This window comes from Schistocerca piceifrons, chromosome 8, assembly GCF_021461385.2.
Source record: "Schistocerca piceifrons isolate TAMUIC-IGC-003096 chromosome 8, iqSchPice1.1, whole genome shotgun sequence".
In the NCBI taxonomy this organism is placed as follows: Eukaryota; Metazoa; Arthropoda; class Insecta; order Orthoptera; family Acrididae; genus Schistocerca; species Schistocerca piceifrons.
The window spans coordinates 486,167,145-486,189,024 of NC_060145.1; positions in this window are offsets into that span (position 1 = coordinate 486,167,145).

The following is a 21,880-nucleotide window of genomic DNA, read 5'->3' on the forward strand; positions in this document are numbered from 1 at the left end:
CGCCAGAAAGCGCTCTGGACTTGTGGGTCCACCTGACGACGCCTCATGAGGCGTTCCCACACCATGCGTTGTACCGCACACCACTATCCAATTATTCTGGCGCATTATTCGAGGATCCTCCTGCCCACTGGGCTGTTCTGAGTACCAGAAGGCACAATTAAAAATGATTCACGGCATGCGATTGATCTTTAGAGCAAACGGCTTAGAGGGAATCCCTCTTACATTCATTACACGAAGACGACTCGGAAGCTTCTGGCGGCGATTGTACGATCCCGTTAAAAATATTAAAAATAACAAAAACAAGAAAATTAAAAAGCAAAAATATAAAACTAAATAAATACATGGATGGTAACGTAAACCGGCATAAATGCACTATTGGGCAACGGAAAATCCACGATGTCTGCGACAAGTCGAACATCAGTGACCTTGGCGGGTTAATGGATAGTGCGGCATTATAGGAGGAAGGATACTTGGCCCCCATTTCATCGATGGCAATCTAAATGGTACAATGTATGCTGACTTCCTACGTAATGTTCTACCGATGTTACTACAAGATGTTTCACTGCATGACAGAATGGCGATGTACTTCCAACATGATGGATGTCCGGCACATAGCTCGCGTGCGGTTGAAGCGGTATTGAATAGCATATTTCATGACAGGTGGATTGGTCGTCGAAGCACCAAACCATGGCCCGCACATTCACCGGATATGACGTCCCCGGATTTCTTTCTGTGGGGAAAGCTGAAGGATATTTGCTATCGTGATCCACCGACAACGCCTGACAACATGCGTGAGCGCATTGTCAATGCATGTGCGAACATTACAGAAGGCGAACTACTCGCTGTTGAGAGGAATGTCGTTACACGTATTGTCAAATGCATTGAGGTTCACGGACATCATTGTAAGCATTTATTGCATTAATGTGGTATTTACAGGTAATCACGCTGTAACAGCATGCGTTCTCAGAAATAATACGTTCACAAAGGTAGATGTATCACATTGGAACAACCGAAAGGAAATGCTCAAACGTACCTACGTTCTATATTGTAATTTAAAAAACCTACCTGTTACCAACTATTCGTCTAAAATTGTGAGCCATATGTTTGTGGCTATTACAGCGCCATCTATCACAAAGCCAAAAAGAGTGGTCCAAGTAAAACATTCATATTTCCGTACGTACTACACGAATATGTAATAAAAGAAGAGGGTTCCTATTTTAAAAAAATCGCTGTTGATATCCGTTTGACCTATGACAGCGCCATCTAGCGGGCCAACCATAGCGCCATGTGGTTTCCCCCTTCAAGCTAGACGAGTTTAGTTCTTTGTAGTTTTTTCGGTTGACGCTTTTGTCGTGAGATATTTGGCCCGGTCACGATCAATGGAATATATATACTCATAAATAAATGAATCTGATCCAATAAAGAAAAGTGGCTAGCATTGATGCCTCTGGATTAGAGGGTCCCGGGTTCGATTCCCGGCCGCGTTGGGGATTTCCTGTGCTCAGAGTTTGGGTGTTGTCTTCATCATTTCATCATGATTCGTGACAGTGGCTTGATTGGACTGTGTAAAACTTGGACTGTGTAAAAATTGGAACTTTTTACTCGTGCTGATGAGTGCGCAGTTGAGAGCCTCACAAACCAAACATCATCATCATCAGCGGTGTAGGACCAGTGTCAACTAGTAACCCCCACAACCCCGGTACTTGAAAGTGTCAACCTCCCAAGTACAAACGTTTTACCCCCAATTTTTACTGCGCGAACAGCGAAAATCTAGCAACCACTACACTTTTTTCGTTTCAGAATTTTTTAGGGGTAATGTCACACAGGAAATGTTTGGTGTAAAGTTTGGTGGAAGACGCTACCTGCTCTCATTCTGAAATGGTAGACGAATAGAGTCTGGGTAAGTTGCACGTCACAAGGTACGCCGTCTCGAGACGTGTGCACAGTTCGTAACTGTAACACCTGACTTAGTGAGACAGAGCTTTACTGTGAGGGAGGTTACACTTCTGTGGTGTATCGAGCCAGAGGCCGCCCCCGCACAGGCGCGACCGCCCATCTGGCGCCTCCCAGTTCTGGTCAGCAGCCGCCAGGTGGCGCTCACGAGATCGGGCCTCTTCCTGCTTCCGCGCCACATCCTTCAGTGCAACATTTGTGTCTGCCAGTAGAGAGAGATTAGCAAATCTGTATTTCCAATTCGAGTGTTAGCAGACATAGGCGACATAAAAATGAAAAAGCTTGCATACTTTGCCAACTTTCATTCGATAATGTCATATGGTACAATATTTTGGGGTAACTCTTCAAGTCAAACAAACGTTTTCAGAGTCCAATAGCGTGTAATACGTACTATTTGTGGAGTGCTGAAACAAGTGGACCATGATGTAAGGAAGAATTCCGCTAAGAGCTGGTAAATACTATTGTCTACTGAGACACAACCGATTTCGTGGCCTGAAGCCTCATCATCAGATACAACAATGTTAAAAGGTCATCGGCACACCCAACGCTCGTAGTCTAATTTCATTATTCAGCGAATATTTTCAGTACTATGGCGAGTGAAAGGTAACGCGGATGTGTCCCACCCATTTAGAACAAATAGGCGATAGGCGAAACTTGCGGTTAATGATCTCTCATCAGTTACACTGCCAGAAGCAGAGTTCGTTTTGTTTGCAGATGACACAAGTATTGCAATAAATAGTATGTCGAGTGTAGTTCTAGAAAGATCTGCTAATGATATTTTCATGGATATTAATAAAGCCAACTCACTGACATTAAACTTCGAAAAGACTCACTATATGCAATTCAGAACCTGTATGAGGTTTCCACCAGCATATGCATAAAGTATGAAGAAGAGCAGATAGAAGACGTTGACAGTCTTAAATTCCTGGGATTACAACTTGATAATAAAATCAGTTGGGAGGATAACACCACAGAACTACAGAAACGCATTAACAAATCTGTATTTCACATTCGAGTGTTAGCAGACATAGGCGACATAAAAATGAAGAAGCTTGCATACTTTGCCTACTTTCATTCGATAATGTCATATGGTATAATATTTAGGGGTAACTCTTCAAGTCAAACAAACGTTTTCAGAGTCCAAAAGTGCGTAATATGTATTATTTGTGGAGCAAATTCACGGACATCCTGTAGGAACCTCTTCAAAGAATTGGGTATAGTAACTACTGCCTCTCAGTATATTTACTCCTTAGTGAAATTTGTCCTAAATAATATATCTCTTTTTTCCAACAAACGGCTCAGTTCATACATACAATACCAGGAACAAAAATGATCTGCACAAGGACTTAAAAGCACTTACTTTAGTTCAAAAAGGGGTCCACTACTCATGAACACTCATCTTCAATAATTTGCCAGCAAACATAAAAAATTAGTTACAAATAAAGATCAGTTTAAAAGGAGCCTGAAAGACTTACTAGTAGCCAACTCCTTCTACTCCATTGACAAATTTTTTAATAGAAACAAATGATATTCATACTATTAGTATTGTTATTTCAGCATTAAAAAAAAAATTGACATGTTCCATATCCACGAGGATCTCCTCAGCACGGATCTATGGAACGAAAAACTAATCTAATCTAATCTAACAGTGTCACGTGATAAAATTTGCGTGCATCAGTGTGATGGCAGGGCGACCAAGCGCTGTCGCTCTTAGTCGTCCTTGTGTGCCACTTGTACTGTGCCCAACTCTGGAGCGCCTTGCCATCACACCGACGGAGGCAAATTTTAACGAGTGGCTCTGTAACTGCAAGTTTCACCTATCAACAATTTGTCCTGAATGAATGGAGCACGTCTTGACTACCTTTCACTCGCCACAGTACTGCCAGTTTTCAGTGAATAGTACATTTTGATTAGGAGCGGTGGGTATGCCTATGACCTTTTAATGTTGTTGCACGTGACGATGTGGCTTTAGGCCGCGAAACTAGTTGTGTTTCAGTAAACAATAATTTTACCAGCTGTTAGCGGAATTCTGTCTAACATCATCATGCATTTCAACAGCTGCATGTGCTCAGAATGTAAAATAGTTTGGAAACCGTGGACTACGCTGCTTCCACCTTGCACTGGCCGTCACGGAAATCCTACCGCCAACAGCCAGAAAAGACGACGTGTAGCAACATTCTCACAGTTCCACATTACAAGTTGGACATTTCAGTTCACTTTCTGCTTTCTCGAAATACTACCTTCTCACCAATCACTCGCTATTTACAGAGTAACAGGCCAATCAATAGTGCCTGCAATATCACATTTAGTCACAGTGACAATATTTGCTAAGAGACACTAACGTTTCGTTGCATTACGCATAGGACCCCTAGTGCGACGTATCGACTGTACCGAAGTTAAGTACTATTTTGTAACACACTCAATAAATATTACTGCTTATTTTTTATTGTGTTTCCGCGTTTCTGATATAGCGTCGCCCTGCCGAGCAAGGGTTTAGTCAGCAAGCATGCAATCCGCCACCTTTCAAGAACTGTAGCAGTAAACCGTTTTCCTGCTACCATGGATGTTTGTCCAGCATTGATGCTAGCATTCATCTGAAACACTCACAATACCCTCTTAATTATGGTACCTTAAATTGTTAAATTCGATCAATAATTGTATGAAATACTGAAAATCAAATTTTTGTTACCCCCGAAAGTGATCAGACAGGCAACCTGCAACTCTCTCCGTTGACGTTATATCCATTTTTTTAATACAAATCTTCACCCTAACTCGAGGATAAATGTGGTGCTAGCGGCAGTTACATACACGATCTAACAGTGCAGGGGATATTGCCGGTCCAGCGAATTAATGTTTCTCAGAATTCTACTGAGCAATACGTCGCGTGATTCTTCTTCTCGCAAAGATTGCGTAACCCGATACCAGGGCTGCGAACGGGATTTAGAGCGACGTCGAGCAAGCTCTGAAGGAGTGTAACACCATAGCTATAATACTCTACTGATTTATTTTGCCTTTTGTTTTATTTAATGTTACATCGTTGAGCTTCTGTAAAAGTTGTTGGATTGAATCAGTAACATAAAATTGTATACCTCTTTCTTTGTAAAAACTTTGATGTCATGGTTTGGTTCTATGCTATGTAGTATATCTATCATTTAAATTCTTTGTCACATTTGGAGGTAACAAAACTTACTGTATGTAATTGTAATTTCTGTGTGAATAATTTTTTGTAGAAATGTCAATATGTGCAAATGTTCTGTTTTATTTAATGTGTTTGGTTGCTGTTATGTAAACTGCTGATCCTCACTTAGGGTTCTTAATTATTCTGTATGAAAAGGTAGAGTAGTTCCCCTCGGGAACGGAACTTAGTAGCGGGCGCAAATTGTGGTTGGCCTAGGTAGAAAAGGTGGAACAAGAATCAGTCGGGGACGAGCTGCCAAACTGTGCGCTACCATGTAAAAGTTGTATATTGTGCTGGTTCCGAGAGAGGCTTTTCCTGCCGCTTACCAATGCCTCGGATGGATGGATAAATAGCTGGAACGATTCTGGAATTCGCCACTAATAAGGGACAGAGTCCAGCAATTCTGCCTGCAAATCCACCTACCAATATGCAGCTGCCACCACATTGCGCAATCATTATAACGAAACACTATAATAATCTACAGTGAAGGCTCAGCTTATTGGGTGTGTTAGCGTGCTCAAATATAAGGTAATTTATAACTGAATTTATGTACCTACCTTGATTTTTTTTCCTTATCATAACACCTCTCAGGTTCCTCTCAGTTTGAACTAAAGTGATTATCGAGTGGCCTTACTGAAAGATCATTAAAGCCCAGTGTTTTGCTAATTGATGCCTCTTGAACATAGTAAAAAGAAAGTTAAAGTTAATGTGGCAAGAGAGTGAGTTAAAGTTAATGATGCTTGCTGAAAATAATTTTCCTATTAAAACTGCTTATTAATATGTTGTTGCCTACTTCAAAATTAAAAGTTCTTAAGACTGAGGCCTATAAAGTTTTGCTTAGAAATTGATCACATTACTGCCAGTTGTGAATCGCAGAAGGTGAGTCAGTATCTTACAAATATGTTAATTTTGTGTCTCACTGTAGTAAAAGTGGAAAACTGCAGTTGTGGAAAGTTGGATGCTTGCTAAGCACTTGTTTCTTTTTAGTATTGAAAGTGCATATTAATAGTGTAATAAGATCCACAGGTTATCCTTTACCACTATTCATGAAAACAATAATTTATTTATTCAAAAGACAGTGAGAAGTAACCTGTTAGTGAATTTCATTAAACTTACATTCTAAATAGAATAGTATTTAGTTGAGAGATATTTAATCTGTGACCAGTTCATAATTTTGCAGTGAACTACATTTATAATTTAATGTCAGCTAGGAAAATGTTTGAACAATAATACTGAACCTATGTCCAATTTATGATTCTACAGTGAATATTAATAGTAATGTTATAAAGACCATTCAGTTTGAATAAGCCCTCAAAGTAATAGTGTGTTTCGTTATCTGTTATATTTATGCAAATAGTCTGACCTGCTCTGTCAGCTTCCAATCTTAACCGTGAACATATGCAGGTATCAGAGTTCATTGCACTCGCGTGTGGCAAAATATAGGCTGTGTTTGTCCGTAGAAGTTACTCATACCTACTTTCTTAAACAAGAACGTTAGTCTTTCTCTTGCCTAATTAGGCTGCCGACCGTTTTCCTTGAAACTTCCCTTTGAACAATTTATACACGACTGTGCTTAAACTGACACACAATATTTTGTTAGCGCAACGAATCTGACTTTCAAAATTCCCTACAAAAGAATGGCCCTGACTAACATTAAACTATACCTTTCACAAATCACTTACCTCACAAAAATCTTCGCTGCTCAAGCTACTGCAATACAGCGAGCGCCACTACTGCCAGCTAAATAAAAGATTCAAACTATGGAAGGCACTAACTACTGATAGGGATAGTTAGCAAATGAAAGATATTAATAGAGAACAAACAATGTATTTACCTTGATATCATCATATATAAATGTAGCAGTTCATGACAAATTTCAAAACTCCGCCCTCTCTCTCCCCACATCCACCACTGCTGGCGGCTCACCTCCAACTGAGCAACGCTACGCGCTGTTCACAACCAGCTGCCTAACACTACAATGGCGAGTATTACAACAATGCAAAGCAGCCACAGACTGCACACAGCACAGCCAGTGATTTTCATACAGAGGTGGCGTTACCAATAAAAAAACCTAAACAGCCTAACAGCCTACTTACATAGCCCCCATGCTCCCCACAAAAAATTTTACCAATTTTTTTAGACAGTGGCCAATAATGATTTGATAAAATTTTTCATAATTACAATAACAAAGAAATCAAATGCACACACTTATTGATACAATGTTGGTCAAAAGTTAAAATTTTCTCACAGTCCATAAAGATAGTCCTGATCATTCATCATAACAGTAATTACAGGTTTTTTTTCACAAAGTCTCATTAGTAAAAGAAATTGCACACAGAAGTAGTGGATTTCCATGCAGTCTTGAAGAAGTAGTGTTGTCCTTCCAACGGAAAGACAGTGCTGACTCTTGACATGCTGACAGGTAATGGGCCACAATGGAGCAAACCCACAGCAGAGTCATTCGAAGTTTTGAAGAGTATTGGTAGGTAAGTCATCACAGAGCAGACCCACTGGAGTCCTGGTAGAGATTGTGGTATTGGTGGGCCACCAGAGGTGCAGACCCACTGCAGTCCTTGTAGAAATAATGGCGTTGGTGGGTCATCATAGATGCAGACCCACTGTAGTCCTTGTAGAGATAATGATATTGGTGGATCATCAGAGGTGCAGACCCACTGCAGTCCTTGTAGAAATAATGGTATTGATGGATCATCAAAAATGTAGACCCACTGTAGTCCTTGTAGAGATGGCCAGCAGCCATCTGTTGCAAATGTGCAGGTGCACAATCACCATCGAAGAGTCTTGCAGACAATATAGCAAGTCCATAACCACCACTTGTGCACTCACAAAGTTTTTGGAATTGTCCTTAGAACCAGCAATGCTGTTATCCAGTCCCTTGCAGAATTATTAACACACGTGCAAACACTAACAGTCCCTACTTCTCACATATTGTCCATATACTATGACCAACGGAAACGTGTGCAGTGAAATGTAACTTACATGTTAATAATATCATATATCATGAACTGGTGACAATTACAATTTTATAACATAAGAATACAATAACAAAGGTACAAAATACATCATTAAAAACATAAACATACAGATAACATTTATAGTACAGGCTTTACAAAAGAATCGAACTAACATATACATCAGTGGAATTATGACATGAGTACATACATAAAAGATCACAATAACTTTTGAAACATCAACTTCACACATGAGCATTAAACAGAACGGAATTAATAATGTCTAACATCTTTACAAAGTAAATAACATATTATTAATGCCAATTATATTCGAGGATAACAGTATTCCTCATCATAGTGAATGTAGCTTAATATTAAAAGAAGAAAAAATTCTATGAAACTACACAGAGACAGGAAGAAAAATACACAAGGGTACACAAACATATAGTGGGATAACACAAAAAGAAAGGACAGGGTTTGTTGTACTGCAGTATTTTGCATTATTTCTCGGAGATCTCCCTTCATTCGTCATTATTCCCAAAAAGTCCTATCTATACCTGCTTTCTGTATTCTATTCATATTTCTTTCAAAATAAATATGGCTCATTGTACAATACTCATTTAGGCCCAAACCGTTTTCATGTAACTTTCAAAGCATTTTTCCCCTATTCTCCATAGTTCGTTTCTTATATAGTCTACCCCCTCTTAAGCTAACTTAAATCTACTGAGCTCAGATATTAAACTAAGGGACGAGGCAATGCAGCAGCACAAAACAATTAATACAAACAGCAATGATAAAAAATACAAAAGGCAAAGCAAGCAGCATAAATTACAACTAATATAAGGCAATGAGCAGCAAACAAAAAAAATAAATCTGGCTTAGCAGAGTAACACAAATTAAAGTTCAGTAGCACTATGCCTGGCAAACAGCAGCTTATATCTAAACATGACATAGCTCAAGCAGAAAAAATAGTACACTAAAGATAACAATGCAGATAAGGCAAATGTATAATCACATCTTAATGTCTAAGTAATTAAAGTGGTGCACCACAACAACTTATTGTAAAAAAAATATTACCATGTACTTGAAAAGAAAATTATGTGTACAGTTACTGTTACTAGTCCCTTCTTATTGTTCCTTCCTTTCCAAGTGCTCCTTTTTTAAAGAATGTGGATTACAAAATTATTATTTAATAGATCTGTTGACAGAAAGTGTTCACATTAGCAAATGCATTTTATTTTATAAAAGCAATGCTGCAACACAGCTGGAAACCAGATATCAAGTGAAATAAGCAACTACGAAAAGCAAAGCATAAAAATATAATTCAATAGTCATGTGACATTTCATAAGTCAGTAGCTCCCAACTCTCGTAGAAAGACACTTGTCATTATAATGGCCTCCCCTTTTTTTTTCTACCTGTGCCGCTGAAAGGCTAATGGCTTTTTTTCGGGCGGCTGTCGCCCAGGTGGGTGCCCGTGACGCATTACGTGCAGGTGGTCACTTAACTTTCTTACGGAAATATTTACGACAGCAGTTTCCGCTACAGTGACAGTCTCGCATAAAAATATTTCACAGGTCAAGAATTAGCGTTGCAAATCTGTAGAAACAAAACCCTATAAATATAACAGTGTCCAAAAAATTTTCGCCAGCATTGTGATACATTCACTCATATACACACATTTCATAACTCTTGAAGTACGATTCTTGGTTTCCAACAACCTTTTTCACAAATCAGAGTCCCTAATCACTACTCATTATTCCTTACCTTATTCGTCAACACTTCTTCAGTATTTCATCATAAGAAATACGTAGCATAATCAAACTCCTCATATACGGTATCATCATCTTATTAATCATAAATAACCGTGAACATATGCAGGTATCAGAGTTCATTGCACTCGCGTGTGGCAAAATATAGGCTGTGTTTGTCCGTTGAAGTTACTCATACCTACTTTCTTAAACAAGAACGTTAGTCTTTCTCTTGCCTAATTAGGCTGCCGACCGTTTTCCTTATTCTTTAAACAGTGTAGCTAGGTGAAACATTATTTCTTACTGTTTGAATAATTACGTAATTCTGACTTTCACTTCCGATAAGCCACCTCCGTTAGGTACAACACGGTCAACATAACAAAATTCCTCTCTGAGGGTAACACTGCTCTGTTGCTTTATATCATAATTGCTTTAATAAGATAGTTTTATTTCACAACCTGCCTCCAGCTTTAAGGTTATGGTACAGCAGTAGCGGAGAGGAGTGTTATAGGCAGACGAAAGGAACGTCTCACACGAGGTTATTACAAACTGGGAAGGGGGCGGAAGTGGTGAGGAAGAAAGTCGGCCGCGTCCTTTCTGAAGAATCCACCCGCGCATTCGGCTGCAGCGATTTGTGGAAGCCATAGAAAACCTAGGTTTCGATGGCCCGACGTGGACTTGAACCGAAGTCCTCCCGAATGCGCCTCCAGTGCGCTGACCATTGCGCCACCTCCCTTGTTACCGCCGGCTGTCAAAGCACTGGCAAGTATCAGACACCACAGAACACATCAGAATACAGAATACCGTACAGCTCGCACGGAGAATTAACTCGAGCAAAAATTAAATAAGGATTGCACCGCATGTATTGAATTTTGGCCATGACCAATCGCGAAAGGAAATTTCTGAACAATGTTTGTACTGTTTCAGATCAGCCCAACTGCGTCTGAGCAGAGGCAGCTTGTGTGAGCTTCCTCCATTGTGCCCACTTGCTTTTTGGTTGTCGGGCGCTGACCTGCACAAAAAAGACGAATCCATGCTGTTCTGCAGCACGGGGAACGTGCAGGGGCGGCTGGGATGCAGCAGGGGTTCGTGAGCGTGGCGATGGTGGCATTAGTATATGCCGCTCGAGAGTGATGTCATCATTCCCTTCACTAGACTAACTGGAGAAGAGTTCAAATATTTTTTAAAAATTATTATTCAAAAGCTAACATTTAAAACGTAATTTTCAGGCACCCTCCTACAATATCTATCACTCGCTCTCGCACACCCAGACCGAACAACAAAATACATAAGACTCAAGTCATTTTATTGTTACAATACACTGAAGAGCGAAAAAAACTGGGGCACCTGCCTAATATCATGTGGACCCTCGCAAGCACGCAGAGGTGCCGCAACACGGCGTGGCATAGACTCGACTAATGTCTGAAGTAGTGCTGGAGGGAACTGACATCGTGAATCATGCAGGGCTGTCCGTAAATCCGGACGAGTACGTAGTGATGGACGTCTCTTCTGAACAGCACATTGCAAGGCATCCCAGATATGCCCAATAATGTTCATATTTGGGGAGTTTGGTGGCCAGAGGAAGTGTTTAAACTGAGAACCGTGTTCTTGGAGCCACTCTGTAGTAATTGTGGACGTCTGGTGGGTCGCATTGTCCTGCTTTTCCGTCGGAAAGCACAATGGACATGAATGGATACAGGCGATCACACAAGATGCTTACGTACGTGACACCTATCAGAGTCGTATGTAGACGTGTCAGGGGTCCCATATCACTCCAAATGCACACTCCCCACACTATTACTGAGCCTCCACCGGCTTGAACAGTCCCCTGCTGAGATGCAGGGTCCACGGATTCATGAGGTTGTCTCCATACCCGTACACGTCCATCCACTCGATACAATTTCAAACAAGACTCGTCCGACCAGGCAACATGTTTCCAGTCATCAGCAGTCCATTGTCGGTGTTGACAGGCCCAGGCGAAGCGTAAAGCTTTGTGTCGTCCAGTCGTCAAGGGTACACGAGTGGGCCTTCGGCTTCGAAACGCTGAACGATTCTCCTCAGGCGTCGTCGGTCCCGTTCTTGCAGGATCTTTTTCCAGCCACAGTGATGTCGGAGATTTGACGTTTTACCGGATTCCTGATATTCACGGTACACTCGTGAAATGGTCGTACGGGAAAATCTCCACTTCATCGCTACCTCGGAGAGGCTGTGTCCCATCGCTCGTGCGCCGACTATAATATCGCGTTCAGACTCACTTAAATCTTGATAAACTGCCATTGTAGCGGTAGTAACCGATCTAACAACTGCGCCAGACACTTGTTGTTGTGTCTAGACGTTCCCGCCCGATGCGCCGTATTTTGCCTGTTTCAAAATCTCTCTATTTGAATACGCATGCCTATGTCAGTTTCCTTGGCACTGCAGTGTAACTAAGAAACAGCTAAAAGAATGCAACAGACGACTGTGCCTGTTTGATCGACGGGAAGATGACGGACAGGAATAGCGACTTCCTCCAGCTGAAGCCAAATCCAGCAAAAACACAAATTTGTGCGGTCCATCTTAGAAATAGACATGCAGCAAGGAAATTGCAGCTGTTCTGGGAAGGTAAGCAATTAGAACACTGCTTCACCCCCAAATATCTTCGAGTAACTCTTGATCGAGCACTTACCTACAGAATACATTGCTTGAACACCAAACGGAAGGTACCTGCAAGGAACGACATTCTCCGGAAATTATCGGGTACAACCCGGGGGACGCATCCTCGCATCTTAAGAACTTCTGCTGTAGCTCTTTGTTGTTCAGGTGCAGAATATGCTTGGCCTATCTGGTGCAGATCTAGTCACGCTAAACAAGCGGCCGGCCGGGGTGGTCGAGCGGTTCTAGGCGCTACAGTTTGGAACGGCGCGACCGCTACGGTCGCAGGTTCGAATCCTGCGTCGGGCATGGATGTGTGTGATGTCCTTAGGTTAGTTAGGTTTAAGCAGTTCTAAGTTCTAGGGGACTGATGACCTCAGAAGTAAAGTCCCATAGTGCTCAGAGTCATTTGAACCAATTTGAACCTAAACAAGTAGATACCGCCTCGAATGAAACCTGCAGACTCAATACGGGATGTGTGAGATCTACGCCACTTGATAAAGTTTATTGTATAGCGGGCATCCCATCTCCAGATATCCGTCGTGAATGTGCATCCACACTGGAAAGCTCTAAGGCACTGAATCTGAAGACCCACGCACTAAACGGGTATCAGCCAGCAGGACCAAGGCTCAAGTCAAGGAAAAGCTTTCTCCGTTCAACTGAAAGCCTCACTGAACCACCTTCGAAATTCAGAGTCACCTCATGGCGTTCCAGATCCAGACACCTTGCAGGGTGGATGATCCCGACCGAAAGCCTCCCATCAGGTTACGAAGAAAGCTGGTCAATATGGAAGACTCTCAACACGATCCGTTCTAGAGTTGGAAGAACGAAGACCAACTCGAAAAAGTGGGGATTTGTATGCGACTCCACAGCATGTGAATGTGGTGAAGAACAGACATTGAGTCGTCTGCAGCCTATGCCCAACGTCATGCTCGCCATAGAATGTCATCGATGCCACCAAGGAAGCGTGCGAAGTTGCTGCACAATGGTCACGCCGCATTTAATTGTAATCGTAATGCTTAACCCTTTGTTTCCTGACATAAGAAAAAATTTACTTTTTAAAATTTTCTTTGCAGAATTTATGCTATTGTGGCCTCAAATGATGGTAGGATTTTTTGTAAAATTTTATTTTATTTTTCACAACTTTTTTCTCTCCTGGTACTCAGAAGTACCGTCAGACTCCATGGACAGAATCACAACATGCACAGAAAAATGCTCCGATTTTTATAACTTGTACTTTATTCCACATAAATATTACATATTTTTACATTAGAAAATTAATTAACAGAAATATGATATTTCTGAATTTTTTTTTTAATTTCGCATAAATTTATTCTAGAGTTACTTCACAATACATAGTAACTTAGCTATACATTTTTGACAGTATATACATATCACATATTTAGTGATACCTCATGAAATTGTAGGAAACAGTTCTTTTTCTCATTGCGGCACACATACACTTTACGTGTACTACATTGTGAATGTGGTCTCAACTGAATTTTATTTTTCGCACACATTTCGCATCGTCCTCTTTTACAACTGAACACTACAAAATGGTTTCCTCGGTTGCCAAGACGTACATCCTTCGGAACAGAAAAGTTATCCCTCCTTCTCTTTGGGAGAGTTATTTCATCTTTACCAGAGTTTCTCTTTTTGAGATTTGGCACTTGCTGTTCATTCATTAGCCCTAGTGCCACAGCACGCCTGAATTCCAGCAGTGGCAGTGCCCCATGTAGATCACTGAAAATGACGTAAGTATTGAGAAAAGCAATTTGTATTGCTCCCCAGAAGAGACGGTGCCACCATTTCTTTGATCGCTTGTCAAGACCATAAGTTGAACGTAATCTGTCTGCATGATCCACACCACCCATGTTTTTATTGTAATCACATACAATAACTGGACATGGTATAGTCATACTAGTTCCATCTTCCTGTTTTCTTGTCACTACGCTCTGTTCAGTGCTATGGAAGTTTGACGCAAAATACACTAATTTATTTTCCTTCCATTGAAATACTGTTAGGTCTAAAGATGACTCTCTGTGATTTGATTTACACATTTTTCTTTAGGTAAATTCCCTAGTAAACCTTTCCTGTTTGTTCTAATTGTTCCACAGGCAAATGTATTTACCGATTTCTGTGTGAGAAAAAATGGACAGAACAACTAGTGAGAGGCAACGCATTGTTGCTACAATAAAGTGTTCGCACAAACTGACGGTACTAATAAGTCCGCTTTATATTTTCCACTTTATCTCATTCACTTGTAACGTAATGCTTCAAACTATTAAAAAAAAACAAAGAAGGTAAGTACGTACAATGGAAAACTCAACGGAAGTTTCAATAAATTGCGCACAAATTCAGGCAACACCATGGAAACAAGCACATACAATCTTCTGCTATCACAGCAGCGCGCGAAAAACAATTACAAGCTCTGACCGCCAGAGAGGTCTATGTATTGCACAATAACATCTATGAAACAGTAGTGCAGAGTTACTGTTATGTACCGACAGGCTCTCAGATCACGAAACTGCACCACGAGAAAATAATGTGAGTCAAAACTTACTGGTACTTTTAAGTACCGTCAGGCAACAAAGGGTTATAGTACTATGTTTTGGAACATTTTTCATAGCTTGTTAGCTATAGTGTGTGTTTCTGACACGATTAAATAAATAAAAAAGCGACTTCCTCTTGCAGCGGTCGGGAGGAGGAACGCGGTGGTCGTGCCGCTTCCCCCACCGACCGCAGCCTGCCGTTCCTCGAGCCTAGGCCGGCCGGACTGGCCGAGCGGTTCTAGGCGCTACAGGCTGGAACCGCGCGACCGCTACGGTCGCAGGTTCGAATCCTGTCTCGGGCACGGATGTGTGTGATGTCCTTAGGTTAGTTAGGTTTAAGTAGTTCTAAGTTCTAGGGGACTGATGAGATCAGTAGTTATCTCACATAGTGCTCAGAGCCATTTTGAAGCTCGACCCTAACCCCTGCTCCGGCCACAGACGCGTGATCGCGCGAGGTGACTCTCTGCAGCCTGCAGAAGTAGCGCGCTGCCACACTCTACTTCCCTAGCGGGCTTCTTCAGTTATTTCGTTGCCCAGAATTCCCGCGAGCCATCGTAGTTAGCAGAGAGACACCTACTTGCTTTGCATCTGTAAGCAGAGGTGGCCCTCTCGGACAATCCGAATACATTTTTCTTCTGGATGCATACGATGAGTAGCCTGGAGGGGATGAGAAATCTGGTAGCACGGTTGCACCGCACCTGCTCCACTCGGCTACTGGGTTGATAACTGTCACACAGCCGAATTAACGTTGTCCAATGGGTGGTGAGCCTTGTAACCGAGGCACAAAAATTAATAAAGTGCACTGCACCAAAAGGGATTCACTAAATACTGGGTGGCGCAGGGGAACGGGAAATTTTGAACGTTACAGTTGGCAGCACTGTAGCGCCGGCAGATGTTCGAAACTTTGCACAATTGATGTGAACGCATTGCCATTTAGTAATCATGGAGAATTGGACTGGTTCGGAACGTGCAGTAGCTGTGAGAGCGTTTTAAAAAAATGGTGATACTGCGACTGCCGCGCAGAGAACATTTCGACAGCATTACGAGCTTGGACGCCATGGACGTGTCCCATCTGCGCATGCGATTACAACGTGGGTGCGTAATTTTGAAGAAACAGGATCTGCCTTGAAAAAGAAACCTCCAGGTGGCATTCCAACGGTACGTACCCCAGAGAACATTGCAGCTGCTAGAGCTGCAATCGAGACAAGTCCTCGCCGCTCCGTTCGACAGCATGCATCTTCGCTAGGGATTAAGCGACGAAGCTTACAAACAATACTGCACGAATTATACTTCCATCCCTATAAGTTGCAGATTGTGAAACACTTACATGACCGAGACCCGCGTCACGTATGGAGTTTAGTAGCCAGATATTGGCTAAAATCAACGAGGACGCGAATTTCCTTGGTAACTTATGGATATCAGACGAACCCCATTTCCACCTGAACGGATTCGTGAACAAACAGAATTTTCATTATTTGGCACAGGACAATCCTTGCGAGTTTCACCAGCGACCACTACATATCGCCAAGGTCACAATATGGTGTGCTGTATCATGTCATGGTGTTATCGGCCCTTATTTTTTTGAACGTGAGGATGGTAGTGCAGTGACAGTAACATGCGCTCGATATGTTGAAATGCTTCAAACATTCTTTACACCGAGACTGTACGAGCTTAATCTTAACATCGAAAACATGTGGTTTCAGCAGGACGGACCCACGTCACACACTGCTCGACAATCGATGGCAGCAGTTCGTCAGTTGTTTGGAAGACGCATTATTTCATGTAACGGTGACATTGCATGGCCTGCGAGATCCCCTGATCTTAGTGTGTGCGACTTCTTCCTGTGGGGATATCTTAAAGGCAAGGTGTACCGTACACGTCCTGCAACAATCCATGAACTGAAGGAGAACAATGAAAACGAAATCACTGCCATTCCCCAAGATTTGCTACACCGCGCATTCCAGTTTTCATAACAGGCTGTTAGAGTATGAACGCCGAATGGGAGCACATCTTTCCGATGTCATCTTTAAAAAGTAAAGACACACTTTTGAACATTTTGATTGTAAAGACATACTGAATAATGGCATATTGAATATATTCACTTTCGTTAATAAACTACTAGTTTTATGAATTTATTCATGGAAATAACGTTATTTCGAAATTTCCCGTTTCCCTGCGCCACCCTGTACTAAATTAAAATATTGACCCAAGGAAATCTAAAATTTATTCCGATCATATTCTATGTGTATAGGTCAGTTAATGACATAATGAAAGATTTGATACCACACACAATAAAATGCATGTTACTGAGTTACACAAGCGTTAATTAACTTGGAAAAGTTTTGGAAATCGAAGCAATCCCCATCCTAGAACATTACTTGTATGAAACATAGCCGCTATGGACACGCAGTGATTATAGGTCGTACCATAAAATGAAGTGAAAATAACACTCCTGCTCGCTCGGTGATGGATGAGCCTTCACGAAATTAAATAAGCATCACGAAACGCCTAACTTCGGTCCTTCGCAACCCGGCCGCTGCCGCTGAATTCCCTCGGCATAACTGACGGCGTCAGACGCCGTCAATGGCGCAGCCGGAATCGTGCTCGCTGTTGCACTGCGGCCTTCCCGACAGAAAAGTCTCCTCCAAGTCTGGAATCGAAGCTTACTGGTCTAAACTTGGGAAGCAAGTGACGTCTAGAAATAGTGTCACCTATAAATGCATTTCGCCGTTCACGCCAAAAAATATCGATCACCAGTTGCGTGGTTGTAAAGTTGCTCTTAATGAGACACAAAAGAACTGTGCAAAACGTGTTCCCCAATGGACCAGCTTTCTGCCCACTCTATTTGGAGAACATTCTGGGCCACGAACCGACGTGATCAATTATCTTCTAGGCCACTAGTCTGCGGTCTGCTGCCTAGTACTTTGGTGGAAGATCTTAGCAGGGTCTTGTGTCAGGCTTGTGCAGTGTAGTTTCACCCGGTGGCACAAGAGCATAGGAAACGAAAATGAATGGCTCGGGTTTCTTTGCACCCAGCAGGGAGACGAGAGTCTATTCTGACAGATCCTTCTCCCGATCTGCCTTCCAAGAAATCCCCAAACAGTGCGCAGTGCCCATTGCAGAGCACTTTGGTACCCTTGAGGCTAGTTGTAAAAGTGGTCATTTGTTTCTTGTGAGAGAGTCCCCACGCTTCAACATTTTAACGCTTTAGTCGATCTCCTGCATTCTGCTTTGCATTTCTATAGCTCATAGAAAAAAATTTGCAGCGGCCGCCAGATAGGTCCTGAACAAAACATTAAGGACGTGCAGCTTACCTGGGGCACACGGCCAGGACTGTTACCCCTCCCCTTGTCGGTGTGGGTTCGCAGGTTCACGTGTGTGTTCCTCGGGAGTACGACCGTGAGAATCTCGTCCTGTCGTCCCCGCTGCGACTAACTGCTGGCCTTCTAGACTTCAGCTCATAACAAACCAAGATTTAATATTGCACATGTACACATTCCCATTCGGATTACATACGGTTAAAAAATAAAAAAAATGGCTTGACGCTTACAGTCGCTGTTATTTTTATATTTAGTGTCGAATGAAATCGATCGGTCGAAACGTGACTGTAATAGTGACTGGTTGAATTACCTCAATAAAAATGAGATGTGTCAGACCGGAAAGAGAATGATTCCTTTCAAATTGTCCTGCTTAGATACACAATCACAATAACAGTGCTCGGATAACGTTCTGAATGTTAAAACAATAACCGGGGAATATTAAACAAGTCTTTTTGACGGCTGCGATCAAAGAATGCTCCTCAGTAGTTCGGTATTGCGAAACAGAAGAATCGACATTGATCGAGGCACAGTGCCCGCTAAGAGAGGTGCTTTCTCCGTGCAGAAACTGAGGTACGGTTCCTTGGAACACTCAGCCTTCCCACCTTATTTGCCGCTTATTCTACTTACTCCCACGCGTAAAAAGACTTGCTCTTTCAAAATGATGTGACGTTAATGAAGAGGTTATGGCATTCACGAAAATTTTTATTATACACTCCAGAATCTCCCTACGGAGATGGGATTTACCGAGTGGCACCCTTGTTTGGAGAAAGTTTACTGTTTTAACCTTCTCAGACCTGAGCTCAGATATTAAAAATGAAAAAAAAAATTATATCGTTGGTCGATGTGTTCTTGTAGACAAAGCGAGACTAAAACACTAAACTTAAAAAAAACTAGTGTAATTTGCCAAACTTTTAGGCCATGTAGAACATAGCAGTAATAAAGTACCTTTGTTATCGCAGTAATAAAATGTTTTCTAGGATTCCTTTGACGGATTTTTTTACCCCGGAATTTCGCCAATTATTATTCTTATCTTTCCAGAATTTCATGCGTTGGTTGACGGCCTGCTTGTGTTCATTTGACAACATTCTCCTACGTTGTGAATTTTTTTGTTAGACAGGGTATTTTGCTGTTCTGTATGGTATCTTCTGTGACATGAAGTTTCCGCAAGTCCCTTCTCGTCTCTTCCAACCATCACGTGGTGTTTCTTAACTTGTAAATGAAATTAAAAATTTTCTTCGTTAGACAATTGTTATTCATTCTGTAAATATGACTGTGAAACTTTAATCTCCTGCTTCTTATAGTGTCTTTGATTGCTTCTATGTTTCAGTATAGATCTTGGTTTCTCCTCTTCGTCCAGTTTTACCTTTGTTCTTTTGTGATCCTAAAATTTTTCTGAGTAGTTTCTTTTCTTTCTTTTGCAGTTTTTCTTGTTCATCACGTTTATTCAGTATTAGGCATTCAGATCCCTAAAATGCATCCGATTTAATTACTTTTACTTTGTGCTTAATGTTTGCCTGGAATGATACTGGACCGATCTGATTTTTGTCCATTCTCCCAAATACTTAAACTTATCAACTCTTTCGATGTTTTCATGTTGTATTTGTATATATTTTTCTCTGTCCTGTTTATGTTCAATGTATTCCGTTTTCTCAGATGATATTTGCAATTCCGTTTTAGTTATAATTACGTGAAATGTTTCTATGAGTATCTTTACATCTGTTTTGTCCTCAGAAATTACTGCAGTGTCGTCTGCATAAGCGATAAATTTCATCTCAAATCTTCCTTTTCCTTGCAGTAGATGGATTCCTTCGATGGTTTTCTGTTGTACGTCTTTATCCCATTCTCTGATGACTTGTCTAAGACTAGACTGAAGAGAATCGGTGAGAGCCCGTCGCCCTGCCGAACACGTGTGTTAATTCTGAATGGTTCAGAAACTTCTAGAAATTTAACTTTTGAAGTTGTGTCTTTGAGTGTCCGTTCGACTTTGATGGTTTTGTCGATACCTGCTTCTTCCAGTGCTAGGAATACTGTCTGTCTGCCGCAAGCTTTTTTGAAATCAATGAATGTAACAACTGTATTAAGGTTCCGCATTTTTCTGATCCTGAGGATAGTTTTCAAGTTAAAAATTCGCTATGGGCACGATCTATTTCCTCTGACCCCGCTTGGCACTCGTCCGTTGTGTGTTCTGCTTGCTCCTTTATCTTATTTAGTAGATCTTTGAATATAATTTTGTAGGTGACTGGAAGTAGAAATATGTCTCGGTAATTGCTGGTGTCTGTCCCGTCACTATTCTTATGTAGCGGATGGATCATGGCTTGTTTCCAGTAGCCCGGTATTCTTCCTTTCTCCCAGCAATCTTTAAGAACCCCATAAATGGTTTCTGCTTCCCGCTTCCCTCCCAGTTTCCACATCTCAGCTAATACGTCGTCTTCACCTGGCGCTCTGTTGTTTTTCAACTGGCCAGTGTATTGTTCAATTTGATGCAGTGACGGTTGTTCTGAATGTTGTGGACTGGCAAGACAGCCAGTCCACAGTGACGGGTAACCGAAAGGCACGCGCTTAAACTCACGCAGGCTGGCGTGAGGTCTGAAACAGGATACGTAATGAATGCTATAAAGAAAAGTACGTAGCTGCTGGAATACTTAACTTTAATCCACAATTGGTGAACATTGGTCTTGTTGATACAGTATATGCGTCATTAGATACATAGCAAAGGATAAATGGCGCCTTGCTAGGTCGTAGCAATTGACTTAGCTGAAGGCTATGCTAACTATCGTCTCGGCAAATGAGAGCGTAATTCTCAGTGAACCTTTCCTAGCAAAGTCGGCTGTATAACTGGGGCGAGTGCCAGTACGTCTCTCTAGACCTGCCGTATGGCGGCGCTCGGTCTGCAATTACTGACAGTGGCGACACGCGGGTCCGTCGTATACTAGCGGACCGCGGCCGATTTAAAAGGCTACCACCTAGCAAGTGTGGTGTCTGGCGGTGACACCACACTGAATGTGTGTTTTCATTTTGCGGCTGTGTTGGTTCCCCGCAGTTTAGAAGATTTTTGAAGTACTATAGAGTTTGATTTTCTATGTTGAAATTTGGCATTGATTTCTGTTAACACGTGGTGCGAATGTATGCATAGTTCTCTTCTGATCCGTTCGTTCACGACTTCACTATGGTTTTCTTTGGTTATTGCCACATGATCCGGTTGATATGAGTCTAAGTATCATTAGAAGAAGGCCATGTCTTCTTCCTTGCTAATTTTCTGAAAAAGGTTGACATTAGCTTAAAGTTTAACTGTCTGCAGAAGCTGATGAATATTTCTCCATTCTTACTGCTACGCTTGTGTGGAGAAAAATTTCCTGCGATTGCCTTGTATTTCTCTTCTCTGCCAATCTGTGCACTGAACACTCCTACGAGTATTCTATGTGGCGCTTTGGTATTTTCGATGTCTCATTATCTGGCGTTTCCAAAACCTGTTCGACTCTTTCTGGATATTTTCCGTTGTGATTGTTGGTAGGTGCATGTGCATTTATG